We start from the raw sequence: 23852 nt of genomic DNA on the forward strand, positions 1-23852 counted from the left end.
AGTGAGATAAAGTATCACGTGGCCCAGCTTGTCGGCTTCATCCCACTTATTGTTGGCGCTCACCAGTTTGTAGTGCTCGAGCCAGTCTTCGACGTCGGTCCCATCCGCACCGCTGAAGACCTTCGGCTCCCGTAGTTTAGGATGGCCAGGGCAGTTGAACTGGAGCGATGGCGTTGATGTAGTGGCGTTGGCAGTCATGACAGGTGGTAGCGTGCGGCTTCGCAGCTCCAGGGTGTAGCAACGGGGATTAACAGCACCTTCCACCAAATGTGAGGAGGTTTATTAGCCGTTAAAGCCAGCGACGAGACAGCGTCAAGAACCGTCCAGCGATCGGCACAGCAACGAACCGAAGCACGAGCCGAGAGAGCCGGGCGTTGGCGATGCTGCTCGCTGCAGGCACATCTTCTTCTTCACAATATATATAAAATTGAAGCAATATACCTCGAATATATATATGTATACATTTATCTACACAACGAAAAGTAAAATAAGCTAGTTGCACAATATGGGAGATGAATTAACTCAGAGATGGCTGCAACACCACATTGTTGGAATGTTGATTCCATGCATTTGAGACCCTGCGAAAAAATGAGTACTTAAAGCAGTTGTTGACGAAGGGAGCGGTTGCCGTACAGCGCGACGTAATAACGACGCCTACCAAGCTTACGGCATGACGCTGTCAAGGTACAAAGGTTGTCGCAGAGATAACGCCGTCACCGCGCGGCAGTACACGCTCTGCCCCGAACCATATCCCCCTCTTGCGCAAAACGCGCGTTTGCGGCAGCGCACAGCCACTTCAAGTGCTTCAACAACCGGGCGCCGTTTGGCGCGGGCGTCGCGGTGGAGTTAAAGTCACGTGATCAACGTTTCCCGCCTTTCGTCTCGGTCGTGTGCCGACTCCCCTCGGCGCACGGTCCGATCCGTTCGAGGGCTGGTTTTCGTCGACATATTGTTCAAGCAAGAGACTGCGACAACGTTTGACGATCTTCAGGACAAGACTCGCTGGGAATTTTACCGCAGGTACGTGTGCTTCACTTTGGCTTTTGCTATTGATATTCCACAAAACAGGCACGCGAAACGTATATGCGATCTAAGTAAGGCTCAAGGCGCAGCACTCCCGATCAGTTAGCAATGGATCAGCAAAGTGTATAATCTTTATTAAAAGCATAACGCCCGTGGTACAATGGCGTGAAATAAGGTTCCTGTTGCCAAACGGTTTGCAGCTCTGACCAGAGTGGCTCTAGGAGGTTTATCTTTTGGGCAACAACCATTCGAAACCGTACATTGTCACCCGTTGAGCGCTTATCGTTTCATTTTGGTGGTTGTTAACGTTTGAGCTGAACGTGTCGAGTGGGCTCATCGTTGTGTATTTGTGTTGTGCTGAGAATGGTCAGGGTTTATTAGTTCAAGCTGGCGCTATGCGTTGAGTGACGTAAACACGTGTTTCTTGAGGGAAAAGTACGTGTTGCTATATGTATAGGTGTGCTCAGGCTTTTCCTTCGGGGAAGGAGGGACGTTTGTCGCAGTGCCCCCCCCTTCCCCATTATACGTCTATGTATTTTTATTTATTTATTTATTTATTTATTTATTCATACTGTCGATCCCATCAGGGATCTTTACAGGAAGGTCATATTGGATTGTTACAATATGACAATACATATATCAAATATTCAATTATACATAAAAAAATATTGGTGGTTAACGAAGGCAGACGAGAAGACGTAATAGTACATCATAATAATAGTACATCCTAATACGTAAAAAAAGGGGTGATCAAAGAGGTGTATAATGGCAAAACTGCAGTAAAAAAATACATTTATCTAAAAATGGTGAAAATAAACGAAGTAACAGTATGTAGGATAAACGAAATTATGGGTACAGTGTAACAGCAAAAAAAGTGAACAAAGAGGCATACAAAGGGAAAACAGGAGCAAGAAACGCACTGATATAAAAAAAAGTTATACAGAAGTAAGCATGATACAGGAGGCTCATAACTGGGCAGCATGTAGCTGATCTTCAAGCAATGTTAAAAAGGAAGATAACGTCGCGCTTGTTGTTATGCTAGGATCCAGCCTGTTCCATTCACGTGTCATTAAAGGAAAAAAATGAATATTTATGACTTTCCGTATGCATGACATGCTCATGTAATGATAATGCGTGTTTGTGCCGCGTTTGTCGTGTTTGGGTTAAAAAGTATTTGGAACTGTCAATCTTTATGTCTTTGTGAATTAGCTGGTATAACATTTTTAATCGTGCAAGCTTGGCTCGGTTTTGTAAGGTGAGGATACCGGCCTGTTTTAGTAATTCTGTGGGTGAATCTTTTAGCCTATATTTATTATAAATGCATCTTAGCGCCTTCCTTTAGACTGCTTCGAGTTAGTAAAAGAGTTCTTTAGTGGAAGGAAACCAAACAGCGTTAGCGTACTCCAAAGTTGATCTGACAAAAGTTTGGTATGCTAATAGCTTTGTGGTAGGGGGGGGGGGGGGGGGCTAGTTTCAGACGTCTATTTAAAAAAAAAACAATTTTTTCAGTGCAGACGAGGTGACGTTGCTTACGTGGCGTTCCCATCTAAAGTCATGGGTTAGTGTTAAGCCAAGGTATTTATATTCTTTCACTGCGCTGAGTGTGGCGCTGCCTATAGTGTAGTTAAAATCAGAAGTGTGTTTTTTTCTAGTTATTGATAGGACAGCTGATTTTTGTACATTCAGTGTCATTTGCCATTCTTTACACCATTTGAATACTAAAGATAAAAAGTTGTTTAATGCAAGATGGTCACAATAAGAGTCAATTACTTTGTATAAAACGAAGTCATCAGCGAAAAGTCTGACGCTGACAGGAATATTACAAGGCAGATCATTAATGTATATAAGAAATAAAATTGGAGCCTGAACGCTTCCTTGTGGACCTCCGGATCTTACGCTACATTTATGGGAATGTTGCCGGCTGACTTCTACAAACTGGGTGCGGTCACTAAGATAATCTTTTATCCAATCGACAATGGGCCCTTTCCCCAAGGTTAGTTCGAGTTTATGAATTAGTTTGTCATGTGATACCCGGGCGGAAGCTTTTGAAAAGTCTAAAAAGATAAGATCGATTTGTTTCTGTAGGTCGACACTCGGCGATACATCGTGTACAAGTTCTAGTAGTTGCGTGACTGTGGAGACACCTTTTCGAAATCCATGCTGACAGGGTGTTAGCATTGGTTCCTTTTCAAGGTGTTTGGTTATGTGCTTTAAGATGATGTGTTCCAACAGTTTGCAGGCTGTGCATGTCAATGAGATGGGTCTGTAGTTAGAGGTTTTACTTCCTGATTTATGAATAGGTTTTACTTTAGCTGTTTTCCAGTCGTTAGAGAGGCTCCCTGATGACAATGATTTGTTAAAAATTATTATTAGGTACTTGGCCATCCACTCAGCGTATCTGCGAAGGAATGCATTTGATATATTGTCAGGTCCTGATGATTTCTTAGAATCTAGTTTGAGCAGCAAATTAAGTATGCGTGCTTCGGTTATTAATAGCTGATCTAGAGGTTTTAATTCCGACGGACGTGTCTGTGGTAGTGGGCCGTCATCTTCAGTGAAGATAGAGCAGAAGTAGTCATTAAGCAGGTTAGCAGACCTTCGGTTGTCTACATCTATCGTTCCGTCATCATTGCGAGTTTTCGGGTTTATGTAGTTCCAGAACTTCGTTGGGGCTGATTTCGAAAAGTTAGTGAGTGTATTTGTGAAGTAGAATTGCTTAGCTGTCTTAATTTTTTATTTCATGTATTCAATAGCCGTGCTGAGATCGTGCTGTGTGTATTTTAATGGGTTGGTTTTCAGCAGTTTTCTCATCCTCTTTAATTTACGTTTTGGCGTGTATAACATCGCGCGTAATCCATGGATTACGCTTATTAGGCTGCTTCTTTCTAATCGGCACGTACTTATTTATACAATGCGAAATAATCGCTTTTAGCGCGAGCCACAAGGCATCGATGTCGGTACAGCTGTTACGGCAAAGTTTAACAAACGATTCATACTCATCAGCAAGATGCTCAAGTATATTAGTGTCCTCAGCTTTACTGTAGTCAGGGCACGCGACTATTTCTTGAGGGGTAACAGTGTCGTAAAGGGGTATGGTGCAAGATGTGATCTTGTGATCGGAAATACCATCTAGAAGCATAAATTAGTTTCTTCGCTTATGAAGTGATGGCTGAGAATTATTAGGTCTAATATGGAAGAGCTGGATCCCTGTATACGTGTGGGTTCAGTTACTATTTGTGAAAGGTTGAACGATAACAAAAAATCAAATAACACATCCGCACAGGATGAATGATGCTGCATTGTGTGCCAGTCAACATCAGGTGCATTAAATTCACCAGCGATTATTATTCTGGATAACGGCACATGTTGTTCTGTGTACTCATGCAATCAGCGTATATTGTCAAAGTTGGACGAAGGACTGCGATATACGCAACCAACGACTACAGTGCACACATCATAGCTCAGCTTACAAAAGATAGCCTCAGAGCCCGCAACATCGGGTAACACTAAAAACGGAATAACTAGAATGGCCACACCTCCGCCTCGTGTCGTCCGGCCTTTCCGGATGATAGCATAGTTGGGAGGGGCCATCTCATCATCTTTAATATCTCTTGTTAGCCAGGTTTCCGTTAGTGTTACAAAATTGGGCTCAAACGTAAGAAGCAAGGCTTCAAGGGGGTCTGTTTTTTCAATATTCTACGGGCATTTATGTTCAAAAAGAACATGTGGGATGTTAGTTTCGGTGGGAGCGAAGGTTTTGATAGCTTCGCTGCTGGTTTTTTGTGTCAGGATTGATGGAAGCAAAACTCAAGGGAACTACAGTATTATTCTCCTCGTCCCAGTAGAACATATCTCCGTTTATTCGCACTTTATCATAAATTAGACTCACTTTGTCGCCAGATTCTTTCCTTGATTTGGCGAAATTCCACTATTTTCTTCGCAAATCCCGTACGTGTGGTGAAAAGTCTTCGGAAATAGAGAATCCTGACCCCTTCAACTTGGAACAATTTTTCAAGATTTTTGTTTTGTTTCTAAAATCGAGAAGTTTGAGAATTACTGGTCTTGTTTTAGAAGCATGTGGCCAGCCTAGTCTGTGAATACGTTCGATACTTACAGCATCAAGCTTGAGGGTGTTTTTGAAAACCTTTTCATTTACTGCAAATTCTAACGTGTCTTCGCTTCCTTTGGCTTCTGGCATACCATACACTAATAAATTTGATCGTCTGGAGCAATTTTCGAGGTCGTCCAGTCTTAGTTCTAGTGTTGAAACAACTTTCTGTAGGTTAGTGACCATTTCTGCGCAAGACGAAATCTTTTTATCCAGGGTTGTAAGCTGTTGTAGTTTCTTGTCTATTGCGTTTAGGCGTTGTTCCTTAATTTCTTCTAACTCCTTTAGGATTTGTTGTAGTTGCCATGAAATTTACGGTGTGTCGGGACCCGGATTGGATTCTACATCACCGGCTAGTAGCCATAATTTGGCGAGATGCACTATGTCAAAGCAAAGTTCACACAGCAGGCCAGGGCACGGCATCACAATTAAACAAGGCTCGTTTGAACGCATGCAATGCTGAAAGCGTTTTCTCACCTGCGCAGTGAACACAAACGGGTTATCCATGTGCCTTTGCGGCCAGGTGCCGTGCCCTATGGCCCACGGAAATGTGTCATCTCTTCTTATAGCACGAAGGGCTCGGTGCGCCACCATCGCCGAATCCAAGTCCGAACAGGTGCTCGGTGTGGTCGACGAGGGCAGCTGATGACGAAATGTGCTGGTGCTGTGGGATGTCAGAAGGACTGCCTCGGTGAAGTGGTGGGCTGGAAGTAGATGCGCAGCATGCGCGTCATCAATCCGTAGGCTTTGTAGCTAACCGGGGCCATGGCCTGCGGTTATCAGCAGCAGGGTTGCGATTATCTGCGCAACGAACACAAACAGGTTATCCATGTGCCTTTGCGGCCGGGTGCCGTGCCCTATGGCCCACGGAAATGTGTCATCTCTTCTTATAGCACGAAGGGCTCGGTGCGCCACCATCGCCGAATCCAAGTCCGAACAGGTGCTCGGTGTGGTCGACGAGGGCAGCTGATGACGAAATGTGCTGGTGCTGTGGGATGTCAGAAGGACTGCCTCGGTGAAGTGGTGGGCTGGAAGTAGATGCGCAGCATGCGCGTCATCAATCCGTAGGCTTTGTAGCTAACCGGGGCCATGGCCTGCGGTTATCAGCAGCAGGGTTGCGATTATCTGCGCAACGAACACAAACAGGTTATCCATGTGCCTTTGCGGCCGGGTGCCGTGCCCTATGGCCCACGGAAATGTGTCATCTCTTCTTATAGCACGAAGGGCTCGGTGCGCCACCATCGCCGAATCCAAGTCCGAACAGGTGCTCGGTGTGGTCGACGAGGGCAGCTGATGACGAAATGTGCTGGTGCTGTGGGATGTCAGAAGGACTGCCTCGGTGAAGTGGTGGGCTGGAAGTAGATGCGCAGCATGCGCGTCATCAATCCGTAGGCTTTGTAGCTAACCGGGGCCATGGCCTGCGGTTATCAGCAGCAGGGTTGCGATTATCTGCGCAGTGAACACAAACGGGTTATCCATGTGCCTTTGCGGCCAGGTGCCGTGCCCTATGGCCCACGGAAATGTGTCATCTCTTCTTATAGCACGAAGGGCTCGGTGCGCCACCATCGCCGAATCCAAGTCCGAACAGGTGCTCGGTGTGGTCGACGAGGGCAGCTGATGACGAAATGTGCTGGTGCTGTGGGATGTCAGAAGGACTGCCTCGGTGAAGTGGTGGGCTGGAAGTAGATGCGCAGCATGCGCGTCATCAATCCGTAGGCTTTGTAGCTAACCGGGGCCATGGCCTGCGGTTATCAGCAGCAGGGTTGCGATTATCTGCGCAACGAACACAAACAGGTTATCCATGTGCCTTTGCGGCCAGGTGCCGTGCCCTATGGCCCACGGAAATGTGTCATCTCTTCTTATAGCACGAAGGGCTCGGTGCGCCACCATCGCCGAATCCAAGTCCGAACAGGTGCTCGGTGTGGTCGACGAGGGCAGCTGATGACGAAATGTGCTGGTGCTGTGGGATGTCAGAAGGACTGCCTCGGTGAAGTGGTGGGCTGGAAGTAGATGCGCAGCATGCGCGTCATCAATCCGTAGGCTTTGTAGCTAACCGGGGCCATGGCCTGCGGTTATCAGCAGCAGGGTTGCGATTATCTGCGCAGTGAACACAAACGGGTTATCCATGTGCCTTTGCGGCCAGGTGCCGTGCCCTATGGCCCACGGAAATGTGTCATCTCTTCTTATAGCACGAAGGGCTCGGTGCGCCACCATCGCCGAATCCAAGTCCGAACAGGCGCTCGGTGTGGTCGACGAGGGCAGCTGATGACGAAATGTGCTGGTGCTGTGGGATGTCAGAAGGACTGCCTCGGTGAAGTGGTGGGCTGGAAGTAGATGCGCAGCATGCGCGTCATCAATCCGTAGGCTTTGTAGCTAACCGGGGCCATGGCCTGCGGTTATCAGCAGCAGGGTTGCGATTATCTGCGCAACGAACACAAACAGGTTATCCATGTGCCTTTGCGGCCGGGTGCCGTGCCCTATGGCCCACGGAAATGTGTCGTCTCTTCTTATAGCACGAAGGGCTCGGTGCGCCACCATCGCCGAATCCAAGTCCGAACAGGCGCTCGGTGTGGTCGACGAGGGCAGCTGATGACGAAATGTGCTGGTGCTGTGCGATGTCAGCAGGACTGCCTGGGTGAAGTGGTGGGCTGGAAGTAGATGCGCAGCATCTGCGTCATTCATCCTTAGGCTTTGTAGCTAACCGGGGCCGTGGCCTGCGGTTATCAGCAGCAGGGTTGCGATTATCTGCGCAATGAACACAAACGAGTTATCCATGTGCCTTTGCGGCCGGGTGCCGTGCCCTATGGCCCACGGAAATGTGTTGTCTCTTCTTATAGCACGAAGGGCTCGGTGCGCCACCATCGCCAAATCCAAGTCCGAACAGGCGCTCGGTGTGGTCGACGAGGGCAGCTGATGACGAAATGTGCTGGTGCTGTGCGATGTCAGCAGGACTGCCTGGGTGAAGTGGTGGGCTGGAAGTAGATGCGCAGCATCTGCGTCATTCATCCTTAGGCTTTGTAGCTAACCGGGGCCGTGGCCTGCGGTTATCAGCAGCAGGGTTGCGATTATCTGCGCAATGAACACAAACGAGTTATCCATGTGCCTTTGCGGCCGGGTGCCGTGCCCTATGGCCCACGGAAATGTGTTGTCTCTTCTTATAGCACGAAGGGCTCGGTGCGCCACCATCGCCAAATCCAAGTCCGAACAGGCGCTCGGTGTGGTCGACGAGGGCAGGTGATGACGAAATGTCCTGGTGCTGTGCGATGTCAGCAGGACTGCCTGGGTGAAGTGGTGGGCTGGAAGTAGATGCGCAGCATCTGCGTCATTCATCCTTAGGCTTTGTAGCTAACCGGGGCCGTGGCCTGCGGTTATCAGCAGCAGGGTTGCGATTATCTGCGCAATGAACACAAACGAGTTATCCATGTGCCTTTGCGGCCGGGTGCCGTGCCCTATGGCCCACGGAAATGTGTCGTCTCTTCTTATAGCACGAAGGGCTCGGTGCGCCACCATCGCCGAATCCAAGTCCGAACAGGCGCTCGGTGTGGTCGACGAGGGCAGGTGATGACGAAATGTCCTGGTGCTGTGCGATGTCAGCAGGACTGCCTGGGTGAAGTGGTGGGCTGGAAGTAGATGCGCAGCATGTGCGTCATTCATCCTTAGGCTTTGTAGCTAACCGGGGCCGTGGCCTGCGGTTATCAGCAGCAGGGTTGCGATTATCTGCGCAATGAACACAAACGAGTTATCCATGTGCCTTTGCGGCCGGGTGCCGTGCCCTATGGCCCACGGAAATGTGTCGTCTCTTCTTATAGCACGAAGGGCTCGGTGCGCCACCATCGCCAAATCCAAGTCCGAACAGGCGCTCGGTGTGGTCGACGAGGGCAGCTGATGACGAAATGTGCTGGTGCTGTGCGATGTCAGCAGGACTGCCTGGGTGAAGTGGTGGGCTGGAAGTAGATGCGCAGCATGTGCGTCATTCATCCTTAGGCTTTGTAGCTAACCGGGGCCGTGGCCTGCGGTTATCAGCAGCAGGGTTGCGATTATCTGCGCAATGAACACAAACGAGTTATCCATGTGCCCTTGCGGCCGGGTGCCGTGCCCTATGGCCCACGGAAATGTGTTGTCTCTTCTTATAGCACGAAGGGCTCGGTGCGCCACCATCGCCAAATCCAAGTCCGAACAGGCGCTCGGTGTGGTCGACGAGGGCAGCTGATGACGAAATGTGCTGGTGCTGTGCGATGTCAGCAGGACTGCCTGGGTGAAGTGGTGGGCTGGAAGTAGATGCGCAGCATGTGCGTCATTCATCCTTAGGCTTTGTAGCTAACCGGGGCCGTGGCCTGCGGTTATCAGCAGCAGGGTTGCGATTATCTGCGCAATGAACACAAACGAGTTATCCATGTGCCCTTGCGGCCGGGTGCCGTGCCCTATGGCCCACGGAAATGTGTTGTCTCTTCTTATAGCACGAAGGGCTCGGTGCGCCACCATCGCCGAATCCATGTCCGAACAGGCGCTCGGTGTGGTCGACGAGGGCAGGTGATGACGAAATGTCCTGGTGCTGTGCGATGTCAGCAGGACTGCCTCGGTGAAGTGGTGGGCTGGAAGTAGATGCGCAGCATGCGCGTCATTCATCCGTATAGGCTTTGTAGCTAACCGGGGCTGTGGCCTGCGGTTATCAGCAGCAGGGTTGCGATTATCTGCGCAATGAACACAAACGGGTTATCCATGTGCCTTTGCGGCCAGGTGCCGTGCCGTATTATCTGCGCAATGAACACAAACGGGTTATCCATGTGCCTTTCCGGCCAGGTGCCGTGCCCTGTGGGGTTGACTTTAAGCCCCTCGCGTGCCTATTATACTGTCCGTTGTTACATGTGCCTGAATGCCTCGACCTATATTTTCACGTGTTACACATGTATGCTTCGCTAGCAGTGCACGTAGTCACGGAATATTTACTGGAGCCCTGGTGAACTGGTGGAAGTGATGAGGACCCCTTGCAGTGATTGAAAGGTCATAAACACAACATGCTGCGTCAAATAGGTGCCTTTTCTTTCTTTCTGGTATAGAATAATTCAGGTTGCCAATTATGTCTTAGCAGCTTGCCAATGTGTTGAGTGGTCTGCTGCCAAATTCCACCTGTTTCTAGCTATGTTTGGCCTTGAAATGTGTTACCATTGAAAAAATATTTCTGCGTGCATATGCCGTAGAAAACCACAACAGATTTTTTTTATCCATTTTGTGAAGAAAGGGCAACACAAGTCAACTCCGCTGCAATAAAAAAATTGTCATGCGGCGATGCTTACCAAAAATAAAAAGGAGCAGTTGTTACGTTAGGTAGTGTTTGTTTGAACTTGTTTGCTTGTTTCTTTGTATCAACATAGGGTTTCACGCAACCCCGTTGTGAAAATTTCTGGTGTAAAACGCCTTGTTTTTTTTATTCGTCTCCTAAGTGATGTGTCATAATTCCTCAAGTTTCTGTGTGTGATGCTTTCAGGCAGATAATTAAAGATGTAATATTACGTACTGGGTGGCGCCATCTCCAACCTGACAACCCGTTCTGATCCGACCACTGCCTTGTACTAAAATGTTCTCCAACTGTAATGAGCCTTTTTTTTTTGTGTGTGTGTGTGTGTGTGTGTGTGAGAGAAAGAGAGAGAGAGAGAGAGAGAGAGAGAGAAGCTCGTCTGCACTTGCGGCGGCTATTGTGGTGTGCACCATGGAACCACACTGAGACCTTCAGAAAATGTTCAATACTTAGAGGACCAATAGGCTAATAGCGAGTGGTCGTTGCTATTTGTTTACAGCACTGTATTTCTTTTTGAAAGACTCCGTATTCGTCCATGCAGAGCGAGTAAGTGCTGGCACCTTTCGGGGATAAAATGTGTTTTCTTTTTTGCTTTACCTAGCATCCTCTTTGTTTTCTTTATCAATAAGTTTCTGCTATAGCATCCACGTATTGCAATGTGCGGTCGCGCCATGGTTAGTGTTGTGTCGACGATGATATTTGTTTGCCCTTAAACTTGTTCATCCCGTTTCTCAACAAGATAGACAATCCCTCCTCACCCTTTATTTCCCTTCGGTTGCGGAATCACATCTGATCACAGGCGAATACTGGTGCATAAAATGATGTTAATGCTCACCTGCCTGCGTGTCCCCCCTCTTTTCTTTATTGAATATACTGAACGGCATAGCGGCTGAAACTCACCGTGATTAGTCAATCGTGGAGCGGAAAGGATCACCTTGGATCTGCTTCGCGTCCCAGAACGCGTGCGCCGGTTTTTCTGGCCTGGGGTGCAATGCAGCATGGCCCGAGCTTCTCGGGCAGCCAAGTTTGCTCCGAGCTCGCTTGCGGTAGCTGTGGCACGATGACGGTGCGGAGCGCGTGATAGCCGTGTTGCTGGAAATGGCTTCACGAATGCGCGTGGCGTTAGAAACACATGTGGGGCATTTGCAGTGGTTATCAAAGAAACACAGCGTGCGAGCACGTCAGCGCCACCACTCACTCAGCATTTTAGCAGTGCAGCGACGTTAGCGTCACTGTCGTGCTGTATTTTTGCCAACTCAACACGCGCCTCCCACAGGCGTGTTTGTGGGCGTATGTCCTCTTTCGCACAGGTTCTTTCGCTCCACCTGCAGCATGGAAATTTTCACTCTCGAAGGCAGCAAGGCTGCTCCTGCAACGCTCTCGTGCTGATTCTTTCGGTTCCATCAAGTGTTACGGATAAATGTAAGAATAAGTGGTCACCAGGGGTGCTCGCATCTTGTCGGCAACGCGGCTGTGATTGGATATGTCGTGAGCGTGGTTAAATGGGGTATGAGATCATAGGGAGGTTTAAAATAACGTTTGCGGGTGCTGCGGGCGTTGCTTTAGTTGCGGGCGCCATATGAGTTTCAGAATAGCGTTTTCTCTTCCTGAGGAAACTTTCACCCCGATCGCAAACCCAAATGCACGGAAGCTACACACAGCAATTCGCGGGCCTCACGGGCCACGGACGCCGAGTGCTATTTCGGATTTTTTGCAGGCGGGCCGCGAACGCGAACGGCGGCTCGCGTTACAACGCATGTGGAGTGGCAACTACCGACCGCAAGGGCTCGCGGTGCGCTATTCTATACCTCCCTTATAGTAGCTACGTGGCTTCCTTAACTTCTGCGTGCTTGTGTGCATAGTCTGTGCAGTAAAGCTGGGAGGTGAACCATGCGCTCGCTGGCGTTGCGGCGTGACACTGCTCCTTGGCAAAAGCAAAAGTGGTGGGCGGATTCGATACTCGCCGCGGGCTTCTGTCAATCGAACTGATGGATGAGTGAACTGGGATACAAAGTCGTTGATTCTGAGAAGGCTCGAGTTCAACTCATGACTGTCAAGCGTTTGATGCGGTGAACGCTACGCGGCAGCATCCTTGCATATAAAACATGAGACGCGCTTTTTATCCCCCTCTGTCTGTGCATGCGCTTCTCTTGAAATGCCTGTTGATTGATTTGATTGATTTGTGGGGTTTAACGTCCCAAAACCACCATATGATTATGAGAGACGCCGTAGTGGAGGGCTCCGGAGATTTAGACCACCTGTACTGCCTGTCCCAGTGTTCGTGGGCGACCCGGACTGCGTGTCACTGGTACTCCGGTACGCGTTCTTTGCAGTGCACGTGGGAGTGTTTCCGCGCTCTTGTGGGACCCACACAACGTTTTCGTCAACGAGAACTGCTTGAGAGAGCTCAGCCGATGGTTACACTGCCAGTCTCCAGTCATGATAGGTCGCACTTCTTTATCAGTGGAATGACAAACAAATGAAATAATTAGGATGCCTCTGGTTTGAAAACTCCACTCAACTTAGCCAACCGTCCCTAACGCGATGACTGGTTCGTCATAACCAATAAATCGCAGCGCGCTGAGGGGTGGATTTGACGTTTTTGTACTGTTGGCTCACACGAAAGGGGGGGGGGGGGGGGGGGGTATGAGCCCACAGGTACATCAGCGCACGACTACACCTCTCTTATATGACGTGAGACGTAGCAGCGAGTAGTGAGATTTGCGCTGATTTTGTGGTCAATTTACCTGTTCATAATGCCGGTAGTTTCACAGCAGGATCAAATATACAAGACGGGCATAAGCAGCTTCGCCTTTATATCTGCTCAAGAGGAATGTCCAAAATGTTGAGATGCGTTTTTGAGGAAACGTGCTCCTAACATTGGTCAAGTGTATTCCTCTTTATTTTCCAGGAAGAACCAGCATCGCGGAAAAACTCTCTGAACTGCCACACACCCCTACTATCATTGCACTTGGTATGTTCAAATATGGGCTTTCGTTGCATTGCTATATATGTCCAAATAATTATGTAGCCTAACTTGCATTGAATTTGCCTCACATGTTATCACCACATCTGCTACCTTTATAGTAAGGAGGGCAGGAATGATTGTGATGTCAGAAAAGATTATAATGTGCTCCTTTTTCTGACCATGTACAGGAGTTTCTTTTCTTCGGTTAGGGTTTTTGCTGGCTGTGCTTAAGGAATGTTTTTCTCTTGTGTATTAAACAGGTACTCTTTGTTTTTATCTTTATTAACTTGTGAGTACAGCTTTTAATGTGCTCTGGTGGTGGAAAACCCTGTCAGTGATAACCACAAGCAGCCTGCACATTCATTACATCACCTTGGCTAGCTTAAGTGAGAAGATTGCTTGAAATGACAACGTAGCACATTGTCTGCTGCAAGTTGTCATCATGAGGAGAAGGCGGAGCAATTTGCATTACCATACCGTATTGAATTTGTGTGCACTTAACTACTGTGTGGCACCCATCTGCACCAAACCACATGTCCAATTAACTGCTTGTTTAAAGATGCGACTTTTGACACTATCTCTGCCAAAAGTTGTTTCTATGCAGCTATGCAAATTACAGTTATCTAAACTAAATCTGTGGTGTGCGTCTGTCACTGTAGAGGCTTTCCTTGCAATTTATCAAAAAGTAGAGGTGCTTTTCACATAAAGCTCTAAAGCCATGCAAGAACCTACCTAAATCAGCTCTCTAAGCACTGTTCAGTGATCATCAGTGAGTAATGAAAGAGATTTTTGAATCTTTTGTGCAGCTTGCTGCACTCACAAGAAAACAGCTGCTGCTATTACTGCAGGAAGACTTGATCACTGTTTTCCCACAGGTATAGTGTTGCAGGCTTAGCTGCGGTAATGCAAGGGAATGTGCTGCATATTGTATTAGCCCTTCGTCATCTTTTCAAACGTGGTTGTCGCACAGTTACAGCTCTGACCTTTTAAAATCGGTTTCATTGCTGCTGAGGAAGGGAGTCTGTATTCTGCTTAGCAGCATTTTTGGAATTTAAGAGCCAACAACTCTCACCAATCGGTTTATGTAATCTGTATAATTGGTCCTTTTTTAAGTCACACTTAGAGGGGTCTTGAAACACTTTTTCAAAGTAACCATGATATGGATTCATGAAAAGATTTTATTGTTTCATGAATTTAATGCTGCGAAAACTTCAAAAGTCCTTCTTGTACGAGCGAAATAACAAAAATTTGACGCACTCTAAAATTGCATTCTCTTTGCTCGTCCCGACAAAAGAGCTGGAAGCTAAGCAGAGAGGTGGGGGTGGGGGGGTGGCGTGGTCAATCAAAATACGCCACTCACGCCTCGTGATATTGAGAACTTTTTTTTTTTAACCGCAGCTTTTTCAGTGGGATCGCATGTGCACACGTGGACAAGTCACAGCCTCCCGCGCAGTCCCTGTAATGACCGAGCGCACCATGTTCAAATCACCCAATGTCTGGTAGAAGGCCTTCTACGAGTGCTTTCTGAGCTTGCTCCATCATTTGCTGAGAAGAGAGAGCAATGTTTAGCTAAATTTGATAATTTATTGTGAATTGCATGCCATGTGCCAAGCTATAATACTTAGCTCGCGTGTTGTCAAGAATCAGCAGCGTTTTGAGACCATGTTCAAAAAGTGTTTCAGGGCCCCTTTAAGCCACCGACCCCGAACTGTACTCATAACGCGATTTTGTACCGCTGCCGAAGACACGTCACAGATGTCAATTACTTTTCTTGCAGTTTTCAGCTCTAGGCAGCAGTTGTTGTCTATCAAAATTCACGTTTAGTGCCTTTCGCGCATGTTTTAATCTCGGCAACAGTCATTTCATAGTGCTGTTTTGCAAGAAGAATGCCAGTGGCAGCATTAGTGGCAACATGACATTTGTTGCCGACAGTGACTGGAACGTTGCGTTTACCCGGCATATTGCTTCTGATGACGACAAGAGCAGCAGTGACGGTGATGTCGTAAGCAGTGCACATGTGTGGCATTGCGTGAACGCTGATAACCGACCACTTGCGCGATAAGCATCTTAGCACTTTTAAGTGTGTTACCATGTATTGCATAAGGAAAATGCTTCAGGTTTCAGTATACTGTGACCCGTTACCAGGTCATTCATTGAGTGAAAGCCGCCCTCAACAGTAGTTTTTCTTTTCCTGAATTTTTGTGCGAATTCCAGAAATCAGCGTGATAATAATTTAAAAATTAGAATTGCACAGACATATTGATTGATGTATATTGTAAAATATTAACGATTTTTGTACAATTTTTGGAAGTTAAATAGGCAGTTATATGGTTAAGCGGGAAGACCTTTTAGTGAAGTGTTTTAATTTCTGTTTACTGAGAGTTGACTGTACTGAATATCACCTTGTTTTATTGTAAAGGGCCTCTATCATGTTAGTATATTGTGCAAGCATTCAGTTCTCTGTTGGGAACTGTACGCCATCTGCCGTGACACAAGTTCTATTCAGCCATATGACAAAATTGCACTTGGCTTGAAACCCTATCATATGTTGTGATCAGGTGCTTTGGGTGCAGTAAATGTAGTGGGAACCTTTTTGATAAAGCAGCTATACGTTTCAGGCTGCATTGATTATATTAATCATTGAGTGATTTCAATCCGTTGGCTTGTTTGTCATCTTTTCACAAGAAGTATTTTAAAGAAGGAATGCTTTGTGGCCTGCCAGCAGCTTCTTTTCACCGAGGCTGTGGACTTTTCAGAGGCTACCTGTCTTTTACTCATGAGCTACTAAACTTTCAACTTAGCTTATGCAGACCCTGTCAGGACAACACTGGAATTTCTTCATAGGTGAGATGTGCTGATTATGCAATCAGTCTCAGTGTCTTGATCCACCACAGTGGTCTAGTGGTTATGGTGCTATACTGCTGACCTACAGGTTGTGAGATCCAATCCCAGCCACGGAAGCTATAATTTAATTGAAGGCGATAATGCTGGAGGCTCATTTGCTTAGATTTAGGGGCCGACTAAGAAGGACCTCAGGTGGTTCAAATTTCTGCAGCCCTACACTAAAGTGTCTCTCACTAACATATTGAGAATTTGGGACGTATAACCCTTGAAATTGTGAAAACTGATAAGGAATCTTGGAAGCCCAATATCTTGCTAAATCTGAAGATAAATCTGTCAGTACCGGATGATTATAATAGATGTTTTGTTCCAAACCACCTGATAGTTTAACAATACCTATGCCTTCCATCTTTGAATAATGTTGGAAATTTTTTGTGACAAGGCACTGTTCTGAGGTAGACTTAAAGGATCAATTTTCAGTAACGATTCAGAGTTCAGTTTAGCGCTAGTCCTGTTGGGTGTGTTGCTTTATTGCCCCCATTCTTGTTTTTTTTGTGCTGCTTCAAGTAATTTATAGAAAACAACAAATGAAGGGGAATTTTTTTGAGGAGCTCAAGTTTTTGTAAGACGGAATGAAATAAATCCAACAGACACTAAGGCCAAAGAAATTTTTATGGACATTATACAATCTCTTGTGTCTTATAATGCATGACTACAAATTTTGGTTTGTTGCCACTTGAAGAAGTGCTGTTGATCACATTTCAACATTTAAATAATTTTAGTTCGTAATGAATATAATCCCTGTGCTAGGCACTGCTTGAAATTTCTTGTGGTGCAAAGAAAAATGCTTAATTGTTGCTTTTGTCGGTAAGGCTTAGTTTTTTGGGGAGTTCTTTAATGCTTAATTGTTACTTTTGTCTGTAAGGCTTACTTTTGTGTGGAGTTTTTTGCCTTTGGTGGTAGTCAAGTAACATTTCAATGTATACCTGTATTTTGAACTGTATCAATAAAAGAGGTAATGTCAGCCACAAACTTTCTTAGGACAAGAATATAGTAGGCCTATGTTGAACAGAACCTGAGGAAACCAGAAAAAATGCTATATCGAGTAGGAGTTACATTTACTGAGATCAACAAGGTTGAAAGCTGAGTTCGAAACCAAGCATTTTACATGCAGTTGTTCCATATAAGCTTTAGTTCTGTTTAACATTTCTGTTTACTTTGAGGTAACTGTACTCAACGTCATCATACTTCATTGCCAGAGGTCTCTATCATGTTTTTCTATAGACAACTGCCGCTGTCTACAACTAAACAGCACGGAAAATTGAGCAAGCTGGTAAATGTTCATTATAGTTTAACTGTGCAGTTGTATGATGCACAAAAAAGAAAGCTTAGACGAAGAAGCTTAGTTTTTGCTAAGCTTCTTTCTTCATGCTGTCCCACCACATCTTTCGACTAGGATATGGTAATAAAATCAAAGTTGTCGGTATTGTCTCACTTGCCTCGTTACCTGAATAGTGCACAAACTGTAGGGAAGTTATTGCGAAACGAAAAGAAAAAAATCAGCAGCTAGCATGAGAGATGCAGTGACATGCAACTGGTTTCAAGTTTGTGCCCATGCATGGAGCTTATGGCCTTGGCAGATGGCACTGTACATTTTAAATATTGCCTATTATTCTTTATAAATTACAAATTATGAGCACTTCAAAATTTAAAAAAATAAAGCATCTTTAAAAAAAGTAAAGCATCTTTGAGATGCTACAAAACCAGAAAGAAATGCGATAGGGACTTTATATTGAATGAACTGATGTTACAAGAAACCAAACTAAATCACCAAATAACTTATTAACGTGTCTTCTAGGGAGATGTTCAACGTAAACCCGGAAAGGGGCAGTAAATTGTCTAAGGGCCGCAAATCAAGGACCGCTGTGGACAACAGGATAATGAAGTTGGTGCAGCAGTTGTGCGGAAGAACTGATGTTGTAAGTCGACTTTTGCTGGTGTTAATTGCTGATCTTGTTTTATTGTGCATGTATACTTTGTTATTTAATATGGTTTGCATGAATGATTCAAAGTTATTCAGAAATGTGAGGAGACCTATCATAAGAAGCTTTTATTGAAAGAAGACAAATGAAAATGTTTTGCACAAGTTGCCCTTTATGAAAAGAAAGCAAATTTTTTCAGATTTGCCTGGTGTGCCACCCCTCACGTTGCACAAAAGCAGAGTGGTATTAAGATTCATACAATAAAAGCTTGTTAATTCAAACCTACATTGAATTAGAAATGATGCCCTAGTCCCGGCACAGCCCTGTGTATTAATCTTTGGGGAAAGACTACTGATAATTCGAACAACTCAATGTGCACAATAATGATTTGAACTGGGAGCCCTCTGGTTTCATTTCTTTTTGCAGAAATTAGTCTAGAGTGATTACGACCATATGTTGAAAAACGAGACTATGTGTGAATTAACTGGAGGTTCAAAACAACAGAACAGTAGATTTTCTCAGCAGATGAGATTTCTACTAAAACTCATAGTCCGTCACCATTATTTGACAGAATTGGCACTCTGCCTGACTCTTCTCATGGGAAGCAGTTGGCAACTCCGTTTCAGTTTTATTTTGATGTGCAGGCAATGCTCGGACTCTATTGGTAGAAAGATGCGCGCTGGATTTTATATTTTTTAGGGTTGAGAATAAAGATTTGGTTGCACCTTCTTCAACTAAGTAATGATGTCTTTAGCTCCGACTGGCAAGACTGGTTTAATGTACCTTCCTTGCAAAGCCACAAGGTCATGCCGTAGGCTTATTCAGGCAATCTGTGCCCTTTTTTCGTTTTTGACAAGGCTCGGTGTCACCCTCTGTATTCTTGGTTTTCCGGTTTTACGACATCCGGATTATACGACGGTTTTGAGTGATCCCCTGAAAGTCCTATAATTAGGGTTCCACTGTAATGTCAGCACTGGTTTGTTTTTGATTTATTGCCTGGATTACATTTCACGTAGTTTAGTGCTGAGATACAGAATGGGAAAAGCTCCTGACACCTTGCATGTCTAGTGAGTACTGGAATAATTTTCCGAATTGTTTTGTGAAAAGTTAAGTCGTGTCTCTATTATAAAAAAATGGAGCCTCTTCAGCCGCAGATTCATTCTTGGGCCTGGATTTTCTGAATCCTCTGAAGCGGGGGTTTGTACAGCTTAACAGCACCAACTGGCAGGTGTTATGCTCTAAAATTTTTGAAACATTGATTGTACAGTAAGACAAAGTTTGGCAGAATCAAGCTGCCTGTTTTTGAGCAAACACATTGAGCAATTAGGTCGAGTGAAACTGGCACCGCCGGTATCCGTTTCGGAAGTGTCTGACATTGGAGCAGAAAGTTCAACTGATACGTCAGGTGAAAGAAAAAAAGCCGGCAAAGGTCTGAAATCGCAAGGCAATTTGAAATACCACCGCAACAATGTGAACTATTCTAAAGAATAAGGATCCTGTACTGGGCAGCTTTCAGCATTTCTCGGGAAATGAAAGCGCAACCATGATTCTATGTACTCTGAAGTGGAAAGAGTGCTTCTCGAATAGTTGAAAAGCATTAGAAGTACAAACCGTCCTGTAAATGGGTCTGTATAGACTGCAGAATCCAAAGCCATAGACACCTGAATGGGCAAGCAGGATTTAAAGTGCAGCAAGGGCTAGCTTGAACATTTCAAAAGACAGCACGATGTGTCTTAAAATTGATCATTGGTGAAGGTGCAGCCGTGGAGCACGATGTCGTGGATAGATGACGCAAGCGTCGGCTGAGCGCCCTACTTCAGCAGTACGCAGAAAGAGACATTTACAACTTGGACGAGTCCGCATTCTTTTACAAACTATTTCAAAATTGCGTGCACTCTACACAGGGCGAAACTTTATCAGGATGTAAACGAAGCAAAGAACGCATTACAGTGCTGTTGGGTGTTAACAAGATAGGGGAGGACAAACTTTCTTTGCTGATACTGGGAAAGGCAGCAAAGCTTCAGTCGACTAGCCGGCCGAAATAGTCAACTTGCTTGGAGGCCCTGATGAGGAAGATGAGCCGCTAGACTAACAGCTCCGTGAAATACCAACAATGGCTCAAAGGCAATAGAGCTTCCGTCTGTTACAAAATAGAGTGTACGGCTCGAGCGGCGACCATGACCTCATAGTTTGCCTCAACAAACTCAGGCAAGCAATCCTCGCGCCCAGCCAAAGCACCCGACAAAGATAGCTGAATGACTTTTATGTGTGTGAATAATGATATGTTTCACGTGATACCACTTCTGGGAAGTTGTCATAGCTAAGTTGGCTGTACTTGCTTATCTTTTATCAGGCAGTTGCGTAAACCGAATCACTGCTTATATGGAATTTTTTCGCCGTCCCGCTGACTTCGTTATTACGAGGGTTTACTGTACTTATTGCTACAGAAAAAACAGAAAGTAAAGTTTTTTCGTAAGTACTTTTAGGAGTTACATATTTATGATCTCTAAAAGACAGTCTAGCAATCATGCTGAACGTGGTCGCCCTTCAGTGTCTCCCTTTTGTGGCATCCACTGAGAAGTCAATCAGCTTTTTTGCTTTGAATGATAATTTTGTTCACTCGTCCAGCCATTTTAGGTATACATGTCTTTTATTTTTCGAGGAGTTTGGTTGTACTGTGGATGCATAAGAGCTGCTTTATACGTTCATTTGTTATTGCTAGGTAGATGCAATAGTAATTCGTTTTGGCCAAGATTGCCTTCTTTCATTAGTCGATGTGTTCTAATATTTTCTGTTTGTTGTGTTTCTTTTCAGGTAAACCATAGGACATGGTGCGATCGGCAAAATATATTCCACCTTTATATGTTCAGAATGTCTGGATGTTCAGAGTTTATTTGGCAAGTACAGTAGTATGTATGCACACTTCCTGTCAAGGCCATGGACTGTCTCAATTTTTGTAGGAAGCATAGTGAATCCAATGAGCTCGGCTGAGAAATATCAGGCTATGTTACCACAGGAGACGTTTTATTGCTTTACTGTAATCTACGTGCTGAACTTAAAGTGACACTGTTATTTGGGGAAATGCATGCCACAGGAAGATGTGCTTTTCACAGTGACATGCTACATTTGACCAGCTAGCAGAATCGCAATGTTTACTGACCAGTACCAGCAGCTGCTTCCACTTAACTGCTGAACAAACGCAAGACAGAGTTCAAGCAAAGCATGCATGACCATGTTTTTTTAAAATATTTCACGCAGTCAGTTGCAATACATTACAAGTTAAATTGCAGCATAGCAAATCGAATACACAGTTAAGTACTGGGTAAACAAAAACAGATGTGTATATTCATTGTCCCAGCTTGAACATCTATACAGGTCAGAAAAACAAGCCTCGTTATACTTTATCTACAAATTCACACATCATAGTAGGCTTCTGCGAGTAGTGAATTTTAAGTTCAAAGTGAATAGTAATTTAGCTGGAATAATTTTAAATCGAATTTGAATAGTGTATTTCACATATTATAAAAAAATGGCCATGTTCATCGTCATCCAACCAACTTGCACAATATTATTTTCAAGTGAAACAAGGCGCGTGCAAATGTCGGTCTTTTTGGTTCAAAGGAAGCGCAATTAACTTTGAATAGTGCTAGCATAATTCGACTTTCTGTAGAATGCAAGTGATAACTAGTAAAATATGTTAGATTTTAAGATTTGTTATACTTGGAGCATATAAGTCAGCATAACAATCTTTTAAAGTTGAAAACGAAAAATTGATTCGAGGGCAATATGTCAATTTAACCTATAAAAGTAAGGCTTTGCAGCAGTGCGAATTATTTCTGCAAAGAAGTTTTCATGGCATAGCACTTTTATACAGCAGTGAAACTACTTTTTGCAGGAGATTACCTGCACCTATGTGTTGCACGTAATTTTGGGCACATAATTTTCAATAATTTATATTGGAATCAAAATTACACCAAATGCATTATTATTAATTTGAACATTTGTCGTGCTCGAGTATTCCCATAAGCCTACGATATCGCATGAGCAGTGCAATATGTATATAAACCGCATGTATTCAATCGAAATATGGTGAGTGGTAAAATACCTGTGAATATATTATCAATGCATACGATAATAATATATCAAATTGCCTTATAAAGAAATTTTAGTTTACTTTCATCCGGAATGCACTGCACTATTGTTGATCTATATTCCAGGTGCAAACATCAGGCCTTTATTTTTACGTGGTGTCTTTTGCAAGCACTGTGCATTATTTCACTGCATGCAAGTCTGAGTAAATATTGTGGTCTGTCAGCCCGAGGGGAAGATCAGCAAGGGCTTCACCCTTGCTGGTCTTTCCCTGGGAATTCGCTTGGAACAGAAACGGAGAAGGAGGAGTTTTGATATTTACTTACTAAATTCGCAAGAACTCCACCACAGCATAAAAACAAGACATTCTGGCTCACAGCATTTCCGATAGTGCAAAGTGAGGGGGGGGGGGTACCGGCAACGGCTTCAAGGGGGCAATCGCCCCTACTGCTCGCCCTCTAGATCCACCACTGGTCAGTACATCCCACAAAGTATAATATTGACTTGAAATGACATCAAATTAGTCAGCAACAGTGTCCGTTTTACGTTTCTCGCTATCATAAAGACCTACGTGTACACTGGTCTTGGAGCGGAGGGTTGCGTTCACATGTAACGTAAGATGTTTGTAGGGAACTCCTTCATAAGAAAACAGCTGTAAAGCAGTCACGGAAAGGTGCTTCTTCCGAATGAAGTACTCTGCTGTGATCGTTTCAGTCACGGAAAGGTGTCTGTATTTAAAAAGCTGGGACGGAGTGTTTTGTGGTGGCCGTGCTAACGTTATAATTCCGTAAGAAGACTCCTTCTTACAGAAACCGGTCTAATCTGTTTCACGGAAGTGCTTGGCACCGCTATACCTTCAGATTCCTCCGTGAAGGAGGGCCCTCATATTTTACAGTTAAGAAAAATTTGTTAGCTAAAGGTAGGATGTAACCTTGAATAAACACTACTGCTTCATTAGCTGCTTGCAGGACACCTAAAATTGCGTCGTTTTGCTGCGGCAACTGCTCATGACTGTTTTTCGCGACAGAGCGTTGTAAAATGCAAAGTATAAAATTAGTGAATTGGTGGCCAACAAAATGTAGTCAAACTGTGTTTTTCTTTTTTTGCATGCCGGAGTCAAGTGTTGGAGTAACTATAGCCGTGTTGCGTTGTGCACTCTATATGTGGTTGTGTGCACTTACTGAAGTTTTACCCTACTCCTGTTCTCTTTATATTGTTGCCTATATGTTTATTTGTTGTGTGCAATTTATAATCATGATACCCCAGCTGTATTTCAGCGTCCCGCAGTGCAATGAACCTCTCTTTGTGCCTGCGTTTATCAAACATTGACAAAGTGGGTTTGTGCTTACCAAGGTTATCGCTTGAACATAAAGGTTTTCCCTCCTCTAAAGATTCTCATGTTTTATTCAAAATGTGTGCAATGGACACACTCTGGCATCCTGTGCTTGCCGCTCTAGCGCTGCAGCTTACACGAAGCTCATTGATGCATGCAAACGACGTGTTAAAAAAATTAAGGTATAGCCACAGAGACCAGCACACCAGTAG

At 45.0% G+C, this 23852-nt stretch overlaps 2 long non-coding RNA genes across 2 annotated transcripts in view; both read left to right on the forward strand.

The window, feature by feature from the left end:
- The window catches only part of LOC142786474 (uncharacterized), a 273752-nt gene that overhangs the window by 9926 nt on the left and 239974 nt on the right, over positions 1-23852 (forward strand). The gene's annotated exons all lie outside the window — the stretch shown is intronic.
- LOC142786470 (uncharacterized) lies at positions 773-23697 on the forward strand. Its single transcript, XR_012889057.1, has 4 exons — positions 773-1020; positions 13339-13401; positions 18095-18215; positions 21033-23697. It is a non-coding gene; the product is annotated as an uncharacterized LOC142786470 (long non-coding RNA).

The sequence above is a fragment of the Rhipicephalus microplus genome, unplaced genomic scaffold (genome assembly GCF_043290135.1).
Source record: "Rhipicephalus microplus isolate Deutch F79 unplaced genomic scaffold, USDA_Rmic scaffold_24, whole genome shotgun sequence".
Taxonomy (NCBI): domain Eukaryota; kingdom Metazoa; phylum Arthropoda; class Arachnida; order Ixodida; family Ixodidae; genus Rhipicephalus; species Rhipicephalus microplus.